This window comes from Strix uralensis, chromosome 2, assembly GCF_047716275.1.
Source record: "Strix uralensis isolate ZFMK-TIS-50842 chromosome 2, bStrUra1, whole genome shotgun sequence".
In the NCBI taxonomy this organism is placed as follows: Eukaryota; Metazoa; Chordata; class Aves; order Strigiformes; family Strigidae; genus Strix; species Strix uralensis.
The window spans coordinates 139,005,777-139,022,098 of NC_133973.1; the positions used below are offsets into that span (position 1 = coordinate 139,005,777).

The window sequence follows — 16,322 nt, forward strand, 5'->3', positions numbered from 1 at the left end:
AGGCAAAAGAGACTCAACTTGGGAAAAGTGATTTATTGCCAAGCAAATCAGTGTAGGGTAATGAGAAATAAACCACCTTCACCCCACCCCTCCCTTCTTCCCAGACTTACCTTTACTCTTGATTTCTCTACCTCCTCCCCCAGGGAACGGGGGTTGTGGTCAGTTCATCACCCCTTGTTTCTGCCGCTCCCTTCTCCTCGGGGGGAGGACTCCTCACGCTCTGCCCTTGCTCCAGCGTGGGTCCCTCCCACGGGGTGCAGTCCCTCAGGCACAGACTGCTCCCACATCGGTCCCCCACAGGGTCACGAGTCCTGCCAGCACACCTGCTCCAGCGTGGGCTCCTCTCTCCACGGGGCCACAGGTCCTGCCAGGAGCCTGCTCCAGCACGGGCTTCCCATGGGGTCCCAGCCTCCTTCAGCCATTCCCCTGCTCTGGGAATGCCCGAAGCAGCCCGGAGCAGAGACCCACCTGCAGCCCGTGGAGGACCCCCTGCTCTGGTGTGGGGTCCTCCCTGGGTGCAGGTGGGTGTCTGCTCCGCCGTTACCCTCCCCGGGTGCGGGTGGGTGTCTGCTCCGCCATTACCCTCTCCGGGTGCACGGCACAGCTGCCTCACCATGGTCTCCACCACGGGCTGCCGGGGAATCTGCCCTGGTGCCTGCAGCACCTCCTCCTTCTTCACTGACCTTGGGGTCTGCAGAGCTGTTTCTCTCACGTGTTCTTACTCTTGTCTCTGGCTGCACTTGAATCTCCCAGTTTTCTTTTCCCCCTTCAATACATTGTCCCAGAGGCGCTGCCACCGTCACTGACGGGCTGGGCACTGACTGCTCCGAGGGGCGGGATGGGGCGATGGCGCTGCCCGGCGGGCAAATGTCGGTACTGCAGCGCGGGGCCGGGAGTGCGGGTCGGCGCGGCTGTTTGCCGTGTTCTGTGCTTCCACCGCGTGGCCACACGCGGGTACTGCAGCCCTGTATGCATTGGTGTTAGTTTTTGGCTCCAGGTCTCTTTTTTACTGTCTCTCTGTCCCTGTTTCCTAATTCTTCCTTCTCTGCCCTGTAACATGTAGCTCTGTGGTTTGTTTTGTGTTCCTCCCCTGCCCTTTCCCTCCATCGTTTGCTGTCCTGACTCCCCATCGCTGTTGCTTTTTCCTCCCCCTGTGCCCTGTTCTTTGTAGCTTTTTTGTCTTTCACCATCTCTCTTGGTCTCGCTCCCCACCCCTACTCTTTTTCCCTCCGTGTCTGTTGTACTGCCCATCCCAGGTTTTTTTCTGCATCTCTGTCCTGCTCCTCATCCTTCTTTGTTGGTCTCTGTCCTGCTCCTTCTTCCTCTTTCTGTTGCCTCTTTTCTTCTCTCCCTGCTGCTTCTTTCTCCATATCTGTGTCAGGCTCCCTGTCCCCATCCTCTCACCGCCCCGTTCCTCGCCTCTTGTTTTCTCGCTACCCCCATACTGGCCATCCGGCTGCCCCTTTTCTCCTGTCTTCTAGTGTCCTGCACCCTGCTCCTCATTTTTGGCAGTCTCCAGCTCTGCCCAGCAGCCCGTTGCTCCAGGAGCCTACTGACTGACTGTCTGTTCCCTGCTGGCCGGAGAAGCATGGCTCTGGGAACAAGCGCCCGGGTGTGCTAGGGGCAGGGGGAGCATTAGGTGCCCTGAGCCCAGGAGCAGACTCCCTTCTGGGACTTGTTATGTGTGTGACTGAATAAACACTTGCTGTCTGCTGGCTGCCTTTTGTGCTTCCTTTGCACCAGGGGAGGGGTGATGATGCCCTGTGGGGGTGGGGGGATGGCCTCCAGCTGTGGGCTGGAGCTGGAGGGGCCCCAGGTGTGGGCAATGAGGCTGATGGCAGCAGCCCCTCCCTGTAAAGGGGTTGCTCCAAGTGGAGGGGTGGGTGCTGCTGTTGAAAGCAGGGAAGCCCTGGGAGGGGTCGGTGTAAACCAAGGGAGGAGCAGAGCAGTTGCTGAGGGTTGCTGGGCTGTGGCTGCACCGAGGGAGAAGGTGAGTGGAGCTGTGCAATCAACTGGGAGCTCCTGTGGAAGGAGCTTGTGGGGAGGATGGTGGTGCCTGCACGGTGGCGGCGGGGGGGCACTGCTCGGTGTTGGAGCCGGTGGTGGGGACACCGTGGGGTAGGGCTGCACCTGGTGAGGCTTCTGGGTGCGTTGGCGGGGTTGGGAGGGGTGAACCATGGTGTCCCTGCAGGGTCGGAAAGTAGGGAAAGCTGCCTCTCCCTACACAGCAGGAGCTGCAGTCCTGGTGTAGGGGGTTTCTGGTCACCCCGTCGGTTCCCTGGGGCACGCTGGGATGGGCGCTCTGCCCGCGCTGGGCTGCAGGCGGCCATGCTGAGTGTGCCAGCGCCTGCCAGGAGCTGCAGGGGGTGCAGACTTGGCTGCCAGGCAGCGGCATCGCTCACGGGCGCGTAGCACGGCCTGGTCCTGGCTGAGACACGGCCCCTGGGCGCAGCTCCAGGGAGAGGTTTGGTGACGCTTTCAGGGGGTTTCCTACGGGATCGGCCCCTGCCCAGTGCGCGGTGGTTGGCCCCGCCCCCGACGCTGCGTGCTGCCTTGGCCCCGCCGCGTTCCTGCTCGTTGCTGTCACCCCGTGGCCATAAGCCGGTACTGCAGCCCGGAGTTCACTCCCCCGCCGCGTTCGTGCCCGTGTTCCTTCAGGCGGAGGACAGCCGGGCGGTGGAGTTTCAGAAGAAGAGGAGGGACAGGAGGGAGGAAGGAGAAAGTAGCGTCTGACCTGTCCAATTCTCCCGGCAGTGCCGAGAGCTGCGGTGAGTCCCAGGCCCCCGGGACCCTCTTGCCCCCCTTACATGTCCCAGTCCCTTCCTGCCCCTCTCTTTCTCATTCTGTGATTTTTTTTTTTTTTCCTTGCTTCTCTATAACTTTTCTTCCTATTCTTCTGTCTTGCTCCCCCTTCCTGTCTCAGTTTCTCTCTCTCGTCCTGCTGCTCCCTTTTCTTTTTCTGTCTGCACTTTTGAGGATGAGTTATTTGACAACCTGGCAAACGGACTAATCAATTATTTAACTTGACAATGAAATAACTTTTGAGTGTCCTGACAGGGAACTGCCTTCATTATAAGACTGAAACCCCTGCCCAGGTTAAGACCCTTTCCCTGAGCATGTGTAGTCGCAGAAGCATTACGTAAGCCATATTATAAATGTATGTTAATCACTAGCAGTCAATACCTAATAGGTGTGTTTGGAAAAGCACTAACCTTTGATTTTTGTGTGTAAAAGAAGCATGAAAACCTGCTGTGGGTGTGCTTGATTTGTGGAATAGTCCCCCAAGCAGCCAGGCCTGAATAAATACACTACCTCTCCTGAGCGTGTTCAGATGGGTTCATTGCATGCCGGGCACAAATCCTCTTTTGGGAGAACAGTTTTTGGGCGACCCAGCGGGGACGGCTGTAATGCCCTGCCTGGAGCGACTTGCTGACTCTTGGCGGGGAGACCCCGCTCTCTGGACACCAGCACGCGGCGACCTCCTGATCAGGGACCCCATGAGTGCTCTCCCCGAGCAGAGTGGGTACGCGACGCGACGGTGCAACGCTCGGTAAAAGAGATGTTGTTTGATTTAAGGTTGCACGTGCTCTTAAGGGGGGATTGTTGGTAAAATAGGTAAATTCATGTACATTTGACAGTGACGACTGGAGGATATATGAAGTGGTGGGTCAGAATGGGCTTTTTGGGTAAAAATATGGGAGCTCAGCCATTTAAAATGTCTCCCTGTTCTCCTCTCGGGCCTATTGTAAAATACTGGGGAAAATACCCCTATCCTTCCAGTGAAAAAACTGCGTGATCCAGGATATAGACTGGCTCAAGATTTAAAAGCAATCAATCACTGGTGGTGGACATCCACCCGGTAGCTCCTAATCCATATCCATTGTTAACAATAACAGACTCAAATGGCTACTTTTCTATTTTAGACTTAAAGGATGTCTTCTTTTGTATACCTTTGGAAGAAAACAGTCAGCAGATTTTTGCTTTTGAATGGGAAGATCCGTCGACTGGAAAAAGAACCCAACTTTGCTGGACGGTGTTACCCCAAGGATTTAAAAACAGCCCGACCATTTTCGGAACAACCGTGGCTAAGAAGCTGGAGCAGGGGCCAGGTAAGGAGAATCAAACAACCCTTCTTCAGCATGTTGGTGATGTCTTGTTGGGGGCAGGTACTGTTGAGACTTGTAAAGAAAAGACCGTCAGCCTCCTGAATTTTCTGGGAACGGCTGGGTACCGAGGGTCAGAAGGGAAGTACAAGCCACAAGACAGACTGTAACCTGTCCTGGGTTTGAGGTTTTCCCACGAAAACTGGGCGATGACAGAAAAGAAGCCGTTTGCAGAATGCCCCCCCCCCCCTCAATCTAAAAGCAAGCTGAGAGGATTTCTAGGAATGGCCGGATGGTGTCGCCTGCGGATTCTGAATTTCGGCCTATTAGCAAAACCCTTGTATGAGGCAACGAAGGGTCCTGAGGAGCTACTAGAATGGACTCCGGAACGCAGGAAATTTTTTATTATATTAACCAGACTTTAATGAAAGCCCCAGCTTTAGGACTACCCACTCTGACTAAACTCTTTGCATTATTCATGAAAAGGGTCACGTAGCGTTGGGAGTTCTAACTCAGCTCTTAGGAGACTGGCAAAGACCCGTGACTTATTTCTCTAAACAATTAGCTCAGGTGAGTTCAGGATGGCCGGGCTGTCTGCGGGCAGTCCCAGCTGCTGTTCTCGTTATGCAAGAAGCCAGAAAATTAACTATGGTGCAGAAGACAACAATGCACGTCCCTCATGCCGTACTGACTGCACGGGAACACAAAGGACGTTATTGGCTTGCTCCAAGTCGTTTGTTACAGTATCAAGCCCTGTTATTGGAGCAAGACGACATCACCTTAGAAAAAAGTACGGTACTAAATCCTGCATCTTTAATGCCGACAGAGAGGAAAAATGACTCTAACCTTGATTGTTTACAAGTGATTGAACAGGCGTATGCCAGCAGACCAGACCTGAGAGATGCTCCCCTCCAAACTCCAGCTGAGGAACTGTATATACTGATGGAAGCAGTTGTGTTGTGAAGGGGATAAGAAAGGCTGGTTGTGCTGTGGTGACACTCACTGAGGATTGGGAAGCTAAAGCATTGCCTCCAAATATCTCTGCACTGTGGGAGGCATTGGCCTGTCAGCCTTGCACAGCCTCTGAGAAATAGCTAGGCTTTGATGAGAAACAGGCCTTGGAAGAAAGATAAACTGCTGACTTGTGCCAAGGTGGCAGGGAAAATCAACGGACAGCTGCAACACTGAGCTGTGGAAAAGTACTGAAGTGTGAGAAGTTACAGGGTGAGCAAGGTGAGCTGTGGGGAAGCGATGGGTAGGTCAATACCCTCAGAAGAAAAGTCAGTGCTTGCACTGATGGAAAGACTGTTAGCTAAATGTGATGCCCATATTAACCCGCATGCCTTGGAGAGACTTTTAAAGTGGGTATCAGCAGAAATACCGGGAGTTGACGTGGTTATTGTTCCGATATGGAATGATGCAGGAGTAAGATTGTGGGACTGTGCAACCCGAGGGAATGAGGTTGCAGCAGAACTCTTAGTGACATGGAGAACTCTTTTTGAGATAATAAAAAGAAAAATAATGAACGCGGCCAGACTGTTAACACAGAGAATGAGAACCCAGAGGGCAAGGACGCATATTTTGAACCCCAGGAGCAAGATTTATATGCTGGGTCTCTAGACTGTGATAATCTTTTAGACCCTGACACTGTAAATCCTAAAAGACAACCTGGGCTCTGTCCTCCCTTAGCTGGGGATGATCGTGGGTAAAAGTGAGGCAAGAAGCCCTGGCGCAAGGGGATATGGACATGGCAAGAAAGATTGTTGCTCCTGTAATTTATGAGCCAGGACGTCAGCCACGTTGTGAAGGACTGCATTTTTCTGTTATTAAAGAACTACAGAAGACCGTTAATGAGGACAGACTTAAACTCATTTACAACAGGTATACTGGAGGCAATCGCTCATGGATGTCAATTGGTCCCATGGGATTGGCTGGCACTTTTAAAAACGGTATTAACGCCGGCACAGTATTCTATCTGGAAAACCGACTGTGTGGATCTCTGTACTCAGCATTCACGCCCCCCCATCCGCAAGTGCGGAGTTGGCAGCGGCGGCCCTGGGCCTCCCCGAGCCCCCCCCTCCCGGCGCGGGGCGACCGCCTGTGGCGGAGCCCGGCACCGCGCTCTCACCACGCCCCCCCCCCCAAACGCCAAAAGTGGCAGTTTTTACAGAAGGTGCTGACACTGGGATGCGGTGTCCCTTGTCTGTCAACGCCACATAATCAACTGGCAATGGTTTTATATATTCTTAATGGTGTTTTGATGTTTGTAGTATTTGTCATTTTATGTTGTGTGAGTGATAAGTGTAAGGGCCCCTTTGTGTGGGTGTGTGACTGTTCTGCGGGTGTGAGACACAGCCCAGCTGCAGCTGTGGAGTGCGGAGTTCTCTGACCCGCAGTTCCGTTATCCCGCGAGGGAGGCGGCTGCAGAGGAACGAAGTGCAGGGCAGGCTCTGTACCGGTGGGAGGTAGTGCAAGGCCAGTGAACATTCCTTAGTACAGAGCACCCTAGTGCCCGCCTGTTGAAAGAACGCAGAGGGAGCCCAGCCATCATTTAATGCACAAAGGCTCAACTTTATTAGTACTCACACTTCTTTTATATCTACAATAATTAGTTCATACATATTGCAAAAAGCGAGCTCCTTATAGGTTGCTAAGGTTAGATACCTTGGTTGCTAAGGTTAAATACCAATCCCACCCCTTATGATTTCTGCAAGGCCTTCTACATAGTCTTGCTTCTGTTCTTTGTTCTTCTTTGATACTTTTCGGTATTTTCCCATCACGTCGTCGTTGTCAGCAGTTCCTCGGTGCTGTGCCCTTTCTCACGTAGCCAGTTGTTAGCAAACTGCTCTACATCTCCCCCGTTTTCTTTTTGCACTTGTGCTAAAAATATTGCAGAGGCAGTCTTCTGCAGGGCCCTTTGCAGAAGACTGACAATACATGGCAACATCAAAAGTACAACCACAATTACCAAGATCACTACCCCTATAGACTTGATCAGAGATATTAACCATCCTGAAAGTCCCCATTCTTTTAACCAGCTTTCAATCCCTAATCCATCCACTTGTTTCAAGCTGTGCAGGCCTTCTTGCAATTTCCTAATCTTTGCATGGACTGAAGAATAATTGTCTGTCAGGTTCATGCAACACATTCCTTCAAATTCCTCACATCCATGGCCTTGTGCTAAAAGCAAAAAATCAATAGCTGCTCTATTTTGTAATACTGCATGGTTAACACTTTCTACATCTGCTGTAAGCCGATCTAAAATTTCAGAAGTGCGATTAAGCTCATCTTTTGCCCAACATCCTATCTGTTTTGCTAAGTTCATGGCTTTATTAGCCGCTCCTCCTGGCAAAATAGTTGCAACTAACACCTGTGTAAATTCTGCCCAGAATCGTGGTTCTCCTATCCCACTACAATCTAGTTCATGTATGGACCGCTGCGTCCTGGTTCTGTTAGTAAGTTTCATCAAGGCAGACATATTTGGGTGAAATAAACTTAGTCGTCCCAGGTAACAGGGACCTCCCTGTGGATGTATCGGTATACCATTCCAGGCTCTGTCACCACATATTAAAAAGATTCCTGTTGGTAGCTCTCTTGCTGTTGTTATGTTGCTACCATTACAGCTTGAATATAGTTGCTCATACACACTACCAGGGTCTAATGCTGAATCTAATGAAGCCCACATCTTCCTGTGTGTATTAAGGTGTTCCTGCCTTTTTGACAGAAAGCTGACCCATTTTCCAGTTCTTTCAGTTGTTATGCTAGCATTTGCACTTCCAAAAAGTTCTAATTCCTCAGGTGGGGATTCTAATGTTGTATTTAGTGATAATATAAGCTCACACTGATGTTTCCCATCATCCTCTGTATAAGCCGCAATGCATAGTGTCTGATTCACAACATAACTACAAAACTCTCCAGGTTTCCACACTGGAAGTCCAACCAAACAAGTACGGAATGGATGGCTGATACTTCCTAAAGCCAAACAGAGTGATGACTGTCCTGTCAAGTTGGCCAACGTTACCCACACATTTTCCCTTGGCTGATTAAACCTCATCAATGCATCTATTGCTCCACTTAGTGTGAGGATGTAAAGACAAATTATACCTCTTTGTTTCATTGTTTTACCTTTTTCCCTATTGTTAGATGTCGTCTCTGCATCTGTCTCCACCTACGGGGAGTAACCTGCATCCATGTAGGGATAGTACTATGTATGAAACACTCAATCTGCAAGTGCACAGATTTTGATTCTTGCACTAGCCGCTGTTCGTGATGCTGTAACCACCAAACAGCCGCTGACAAGTATAATGACTCCTGATTTTCCCACAGATATAGACACTCTTGAGCTGGCTGTCCTGTTAACCTTGCAAGTGCCCTCAGTGGATTCTCATGAATCCATGCATTACGACAATTAATGCACCTTGACCCAAAATATAGCTGTGATTGATGTATCCAATATCTTTTCTCACACCCCCCACAGAATAGTTTTACCCAGGCCTTATGGTCTTGACTCTGGCAGCCTAAGCAAGCGTGACTAACACTTGTCACACTAACATTTAACCATTCAATAATTCTCCAAACGTCTGACAGCGTTGTCCAGTAAAGTGGATGCCCGAGTAGACTCTCAATCCTCGCTAGAACCGGCTGAATCTTCAGTCGCTGTCGATGAGCTTGTCTCTCTTCCGGCGTCATTGGGAGGTGCGGCAGGTTTCGCCCATCTCGCTGGAACCCATGCGGTGCCTTGAAATGACAGGTGAACAGTCTTTCTGGGTCTCGTACTCAGATTCAGTGTTAGCAGGGTCAGGCTTCCTGTGGATCCGAAGCCTTTGTTTCCGCGACTCTCCTCAGTCACTGGTCGTATTGTTTGAGTCACTTGTGGCAGGGGCACCAGCTGTGCAATCCGTTGTCCCTGTGCAATCTTTACTGGTGGATTCAGTGTATATGCCATAATATAGATTTCACCTTCATAATCTGCATCGATAACTCCCGGTAAAACAAATAGTCCACATTGTGATGCCGATGATCTTCCTAATAATAAAGCTCCCATGGCTCTCCCATTAATGATGATAGGTCCTCGTACGTTCGTAGATATTGTTTGAGGATTATTTGTTAACAGGGTAACATCTACTGCTGCTGCCAGGTCCAACCCGAGACTTCCCCGGGTGGCGGGTTGAAGGACTGCGCTGCGGCTGCAACTTTTGTCGTCGCGCGGCGGCCGGCGAACGCGCTCCATGTGGAGTTTCCCGACCGTCTGCGGCAAGCCCCCTCATTATGGGAGTTGGATCGGCAAGTTTGACACCATACATTTCTGGCTGTACAACTCTTTCGTACATGCCCTGGAGCTCCGCATCGGTAACACCGCAGCTGCCCCTTTTGAGGTGTTTGCACTCTAACTGCTGCCGAAGTCTGGAGAGGCGCAAGGGCTGCCATAACCTGACTTTGAGTAGCCTGAGCCTGTTCTTTCATTCCTTCCCCTAATTTCTTTATTGCCTCTACAAGAAAAGCCTGAGGTCCAGTAGGTATCGATGACGCCTTTTCAAGTACCTCCTCTACAGTCCAATTTGCCCCTAATGTATTCAGTAAACTCTTTGTAGCAGGATTGCCATTTTGTAAAATACATTGTTTTAAGAGAGTACCCTGCATGAAGTTAGGTACTCTTGCTTTTTCAATTGCATTTACCAACTTATCTACAAAACTGCCCAAAGTCTCTTCTCTCCCTTGCTTAATCCCCATATACATTGGAACTCCGCCTGGCTCTTTCACTTGCTCTATGGCTTCTCTCACTAACCTCATTGCCTCTCTCACCTTATCCGGACCGAGCAATGCTTGAGCTTCTACTCTAGCATAAGGTCCTAACCCCATTAATTCATCCATTGTGATCCCTTGTAATGGATCTCCTGCTTGCCGCTGTACCGCTACCGATTCTAATACTCTCGCTTGCCAATGCGCATTAAACAACAACCACTGACTAGGAGAGAAAATTAACTTTGCTATACCCCGACAATCTGCAGGCAAAAGAAGTTGAGTGCTCCAGAGATAATCTAACATTTGACGAACCGGTTCACCAGTAACACCATAAGAACTCACTGTAGAGCGCAATTGTGACAAAAGCTTCCAATCTAATGCCGTAACAGTAGCATTTATTCCACCAGCTGGGTTCGGCTGAAACTGAACTGGAAAAGCCATTGCTGTCGCCATCTGAGTCATCGCCTCATCCCCTTTTTCTAACCCCTCTCGTGCCAATGCATTCCAAGCCCGACACCTTTCTTTAGCGATCTCTATCCCCAGCCCATCTTCTGAGCCAGGAGTAGAATTCTCGCTTTCCGGCGTCACAGTGTGGCTGGACGCGTCAGGGCTACTCAGGGCGGGGGCGGGGGGAGCGGTAGGGAGAACTCGTTCTGAGCTTTCCTGTCCCGTCTCTTCGGAACGTAAAGGTGGTAAAACAAGCTCACGAAACGTAGGCGGTAATGGCCATCTAGTTTCCTCCTCCCCATATCTGGTGTTTTTCTCTTTTGCCGCAACTGCGCCCTGTGCAGCTCTTTTTTCAGCCTGATACCTTAGCAATTCATTATGAACCACCCTCCATAACTTTCCCAACTTTTTTGCTGTCTTATCATCGTTCAATGTTAATTCCCATAATTTATCTCCAAATTTTCGCCATTCCGATAACTCATGAACTACATGTGGATTAATAAAACAACCTTGCTCTACCCCATAAGCTAAAAGCCCCTGAAGATCCTTTTTTACATCTATTCCCTCAACCCGGCGTTGTGTCAGCCAGGATGCAAATAAATCATATGCTGCTTGCCTGTCCATACCTGAATTTTTCCGTTGCAGCCTTTCCAGGTCTCGGCAGCACGTATCAGCAGGGTTCACCTCTTATGACACCCAGGGCGCGGGCCTTTTCTCTTATTTCAGTCGCCTTTCGCCGTCCTCGCTGCTTAAGGACCTGAACCACTTTCACTGGTCTTTATCCTTCGTGGCGCCTTATACGTCCTTTGGCACGTATCACGTCGCGGTCACCATTTGTTGAAAGAACGCAGAGGGAGCCCAGCCATCATTTAATGCACAAAGGCTCAACTTTATTAGTACTCACACTTCTTTTATATCTACAATAATTAGTTCATACATATTGCAAAAAGCGAGCTCCTTATAGGTTGCTAAGGTTAGATACCTTGGTTGCTAAGGTTAAATACCAATCCCACCCCTTATGATTTCTGCAAGGCCTTCTACATAGTCTTGCTTCTGTTCTTTGTTCTTCTTTGATACTTTTCGGTATTTTCCCATCACGTCGTCGTTGTCAGCAGTTCCTCGGTGCTGTGCCCTTTCTCACGTAGCCAGTTGTTAGCAAACTGCTCCACACCCGCCCGCTGGGTCACTGGTGCTGCCTGTTTGTTCAGGCTCAGTGTTTGAAGTGTCACAGGTGAAATATCTCCTCTAGCGGGAGGCAGTAATTCTGTGTTAATTGTTGTCTTGAATTGCTGTAACATTTCAAAGCAAAGATCTCATCCATGTAAGGGGCCCAGAAAACTGGGTAGCAACTATTCGTCCATTTATATTGGAAACCCCTATTACATCATGGGATCGTGACTGTATGGCTCGATGGGGAACTCAAATTGGATCAAATTTGTCTTAAGGGCCACTGCAGCGCAACCCACCCTGAAACCCACCCTGAGACTAACCTGGAAAACAGCATCACCTGTGCAGGTGGGTCAGCGCCAAGGGAAAAGTCGTGTCACCTTAATGATTTAGTCAAAGAACAGTTAAGTACAGGACATCTCGCACCTACCACCAGTCCTTGGAACTCCCCGGTGTTTGTTATTTTAAAGAAAAGTGGTAAATGGTGACTTTTACATGATCTGCAATGCATTAATGATGCCATGGACGATATGGGTACGTTACAGCCAGGAATGCCCTCCCCAACAATGATTCCCCGAAACTGGCATCTTGTAATAATTGATCTAAAGGATTGTTTTTTTACCATTCCCTTGCATCCGGATGATGCACCTGAATTTGCCTTTTCTGTTCCCAGTATCAATGTTAGTGAACCTGCAAGACGGTACCACTGGGTTGTTTTACCATAAGGCATAAAAAAATAGTCCCACGATGTGTCAGTGGTTTGTTGCAAAGGCTTTGAGCCCTGTTAGAACGCAGGTCCTCCAGGCTGTTATATATCATTATATGGATGACATCCTCATAGCAGCAGAAACACAGGAGATCATGGAAAAGCCTCTTGCTTTACCCAAAGACTCAGTATCTCAAATGGGGTTGCAAATAGCACCTGAAAAGGTACAGCGATCATCACCGTGGCAGTACCTGGGGTGCAGAATTTGTGAACAGACCATTGTCCCACAACAGGTTGAACTTAAAACTATGTTAAGACTTTAAATGATTTACAGAAACTGTTGGAAGCCATAAATTGGATACGGCCATTGTTGGGCCTAACTAATGATGATCTGCATAGCTTGTTTGATATTTTGCGAGGAGATCCTTCACTGACATCACCCAGAGTACTTACAGAGAAAGTGAAACAAGATCTCCACCATGTAGCTAACGCCATCTCAGAAACACGAGCATCGCGATGTGTGCCCGGCCATCTGTATCAACTGGTATTATTTAACCCTCCAGGGCAGCCCTATGCTCTGCTGTTTCAGTGCGATGAAACACTTAGTGACCCTCTTTTTATTACTGAATGGATTTTTTTGTCACACCAAATGCACAAGACGGTCACTACTTGTCCAGAAATGTTTGCCAGACTGATCACGAAAGGTAGGCAGCGCCTACTATTACTTGCTGGTCAGGAACCTGTGTGTATCATTGTTCCGGTTACTATGCACATGTTACAGTGGCTAATACAAATGTCTTTAGAATTCCAGACAGTGATCTGTGACTCCCCCAGACAGCTTTTAGTACACAGCCCGTCACATAAATTATTACAGCAAAATTTTTTATTATATGCCATGCCAAAGCACAGCGACGTACCATTGCAAGCCTTGACTGTGTTTACTGATGGATCTGGAAAAACAGAAAAGTCAGTCATAGTATGGCAGAGCCTGTGGAGACGTCTGTGCCTCGGTTGCCACACTGCACAAAAGGCTGAAATAATTGCCTCAACCGGGGCTTTGGAATTAGCCAAAGGAAAAAGAGTCAGCATCTATACAGACTCTAAATATGCTTTTGGGGTTGTTCGTGCCCATGGCACAATTTGGAAAGAATGAGGACTTTGATCTGCTAGTGGCACACCTATAAATCACGGAGCAGAGATTTTAAACTTGCTGGAAGCAGTACAGAAGCCGAAGGACTCACCGTGATACATTGTAAAGCACATCAGAGAGGAAATGCGGATGTAATCCAAGGAAATCGGAGGGCAGATGAAGCTGCAAAATGAATGGCACTCAGTGCTCCTTGTGTTCTAATTCCATCAAGGGGAATGTAAGTAGAACCCCCGAGGTCTAAAGAGAAAGAAAATAAATTGGCTGAGTTACTAAAACACAAAAGCCAGTGGAGGGTGGTAGATCACCCCACACGGGCAATGCGTAGTGACTCCTGAAAACGTGAAAAAGTTAACGACTAAAACCCGTGAAGAAACGCCTGTGGGAGCAGAAGCAGCGGTCGGATCAGGAAGATGTTACGCAGTCAGGGTCAAAATGTTGCTCACTGCCAAAAGTGTGAGTAACCCCTGTGAAATTTGTTTTAGAAACAATCCAAAGATACAAGCCCGACGCCCTCCGGGAGAGGTAAGAAAAGGCGTAACTCCTGGTGAGTGTTGGCAAATAGATTTTTCAGAATTGCCAAGGTGTAACCAGTACTGATGTTTATTGGTACTGGTGGATGCCTTCTCTGGTTGGCCCGAAGCTTTCCCATGTCAAACCAGCAAGGCAAAAGAAGTAACAAAGCATTTACTAAAAAAAAATTATTCCAGGGTTTGGGGTTCCTTTACGAATGTCCTCTGACAGAGGTCCACATTTTATAGCTGAGGTTGTCAAGAATATGAGCAAAATACTAGGGATGGGGTGGAACCGACACACCCCCTGGGGGCCCCAATCCAGTGGACATGTAGAAAGAATGAATCAAACACTAAACCGGCAAATTTCTAAATTATGCCAGGAGGTGCAATGAAAATGGGTTGAAGCTTTGCCACTTGCCCTGCTGAGGATTAGAGTGACTTCTAGAACTAGAGGAAGGATAAGCCCGTGTGAAAGTCCGCACGGCAAACCTTCTAACGTCAGTCTGACAGGGAGGCCCCAACACTTGCATCTCGTAGGGGAAAAGGTATGAACAGGATAAGGTGTTGGGTTCCATCCACAAATACGCCCTGTTAAGAGCACCCATACCCCTTGATTTCCCGGCACACTCTGTGTGTGCCAGAGATCAGGTCTGCCTACGGATGGGGAAGGACGATCCCCGTGAGGAACAGCGGAAGGGACCCCATCGAGTGTCACTCACTGCGAGCGCTGCAGTGAAACTGGGAGGAGTGGAAACCTGGATCCCTGACACGAGGGTAAAGGAAACACCTCCTGAGCTGGGGCGTCGGTGCCTGAGGAGCCTTGGAAATTCACTTTAAGATGCAGTTAACGAATTGCACCTGCAATGCTGCTGAAACCTTGGTTCATCCAGGTTGTACAGAAGGAATATCTCTGGTTTGTGTCCTTACAGCTGTGGGGGGAAGAGCCGTATTGATCTGTTTGTACAGAGAATTTGACCTGTGCTAAGGATGGACATCAGAGTTGGAGATGGAAGTCTCGGGAAGTTGATGAGCGCTTCCGTTAGACGGTGTTGAGCGTCAGTTCTTGGTGATTGGAACTTGTCGCTTAATTCCGCGTGTGCCGCTTTGGAGGCGGAAACCCCCGAACAGAGCGGTTTGAGCCCCGCGGTGTGTACAGCAGCGTGAGCCTCCCGGGGGGAATCGCTACCGGGCGCTTTGCACTTGCCCGCGGCCGCGGTTAATCCCGGTGCCGGTCGCTATAGTTACCGGGGGTGGGGGGTGGGGGGGGTGGGGCGTGCGCCGGGCTGGAAAAACCCCCGGGGGGGCAGTGAGGCTGCGGGCAGCGACCCCTCCCTGTCCGGGGCGGTGCTGGAGGAGGAGCCGGTGCGAGCCGAGGGAGCAGCAGAGAGAAGGGGAGCGGGGCCGCGCGGTCGGTCGCCTGGCGGCTGCCGGGTAAAGCCGCGACGGGGCGGGCCGTGCAGTGCAGCGGGACCGGCGGCAGAAGCGCTCCGGGTCGGGGCCGGGTGGCGGCGGCGCTTCCCGGGGCCGCGCGGGGCCGGGTTTCCGGGTGCGTAGGCGGCGTGGCTGGCGCTGTAGTCACGTGAGCGGGGCTTCCGGTCGGCCATGTTGTCTCCCCGGGGCACGCCGGGAGCTGTAGTTTTTGCGCACTCGGCTGCCTGGCAGCTGCGTCGCTCCCGCGCGCGCGCGGCACGGCACAGTCCTCGCTACCGGCGCGGCCCCGCGGCGCAGCGCGAGGGGCGGTTTTGTGGCGGGTTCGTGCGGTTTCCCGCGGGCTGCCCGCGGCTCCCCCAGGACCGGTGTGCCCGTGCCCCAGCAGTGCGCATGCGCGATGGCGGCCCCCGGAAGTGCCGCAATCCCCAAGCGCTTCCCAAACCTGCCCGTGGGTCTCTGGGAGTGCAGGGCTATGGGGTGGCTGCATTTCCCCCTCCCCCTCCCCCCCCCCTCGGCATCGCCCGTGGGGACTGCGGAGGGGGTCAGAGAGCAGACGGGGTGAGCTGTGCTGTGGGCCAGAAATGGAGGCAACGTTTTGCCTTCCTGGGGCTTGAGAACAGACGCGTGTGGCTGATTGAGGGGCTCTGAAACAGACGGAGTTGTGTGGCTTTGGGCTCAGAAACAGAGGTCAAGTCGTGCATTTTTTGGACTTGAGAAGAGGCTCAGCAGGCAGGTTTTTGGGCTCAGAAAGAGGCACTAAGGCAGCTGGTTTGGGGGCCAAAAGCAGAATGCAGTTTGGCTGGTTTTGCAGGCAGGTGAGAGGCGGAGGGTTGTGGGAGGGCCCTGGGGGCTGCGGGGGAAAGGAGGGGGTGGGTGTCGGGGTGGCATGGGACCCCGAAGCTTGGGAGGCCGGCGTGCACCAGGCCAAACTCCACGTCTGCGGTGACTGGCGGCGCTCTGTCTTGCGGGTGATGGAGAGGAACCTGTTGAATGCGGGAGCATCCCAGTGAGATGACGTGCTCCTGATGAGGATGGATTCTGGAGCGTGCTCTCTGAAAGGTAAG

At 50.9% G+C, this 16,322-nt stretch overlaps 1 long non-coding RNA gene across 2 annotated transcripts; it reads right to left on the bottom strand.

Annotated features, from left to right (window-relative positions):
- Nucleotides 1-11,155: 11,155 nt before the first annotated feature.
- Nucleotides 11,156-16,317, bottom strand: LOC141939972 (uncharacterized). 2 transcript variants are annotated; one of them, XR_012627857.1, is made up of 2 exons: nucleotides 14,804-16,317; nucleotides 11,156-13,552 (listed from the first exon to the last, which is right to left on the bottom strand). It is a non-coding gene; the product is annotated as an uncharacterized LOC141939972 (long non-coding RNA). The 2 variants fall into 2 exon arrangements; XR_012627856.1 differs by having other exon boundaries at nucleotides 14,686-16,317.
- Between the last annotated feature and the right edge of the window lie 5 nt (nucleotides 16,318-16,322).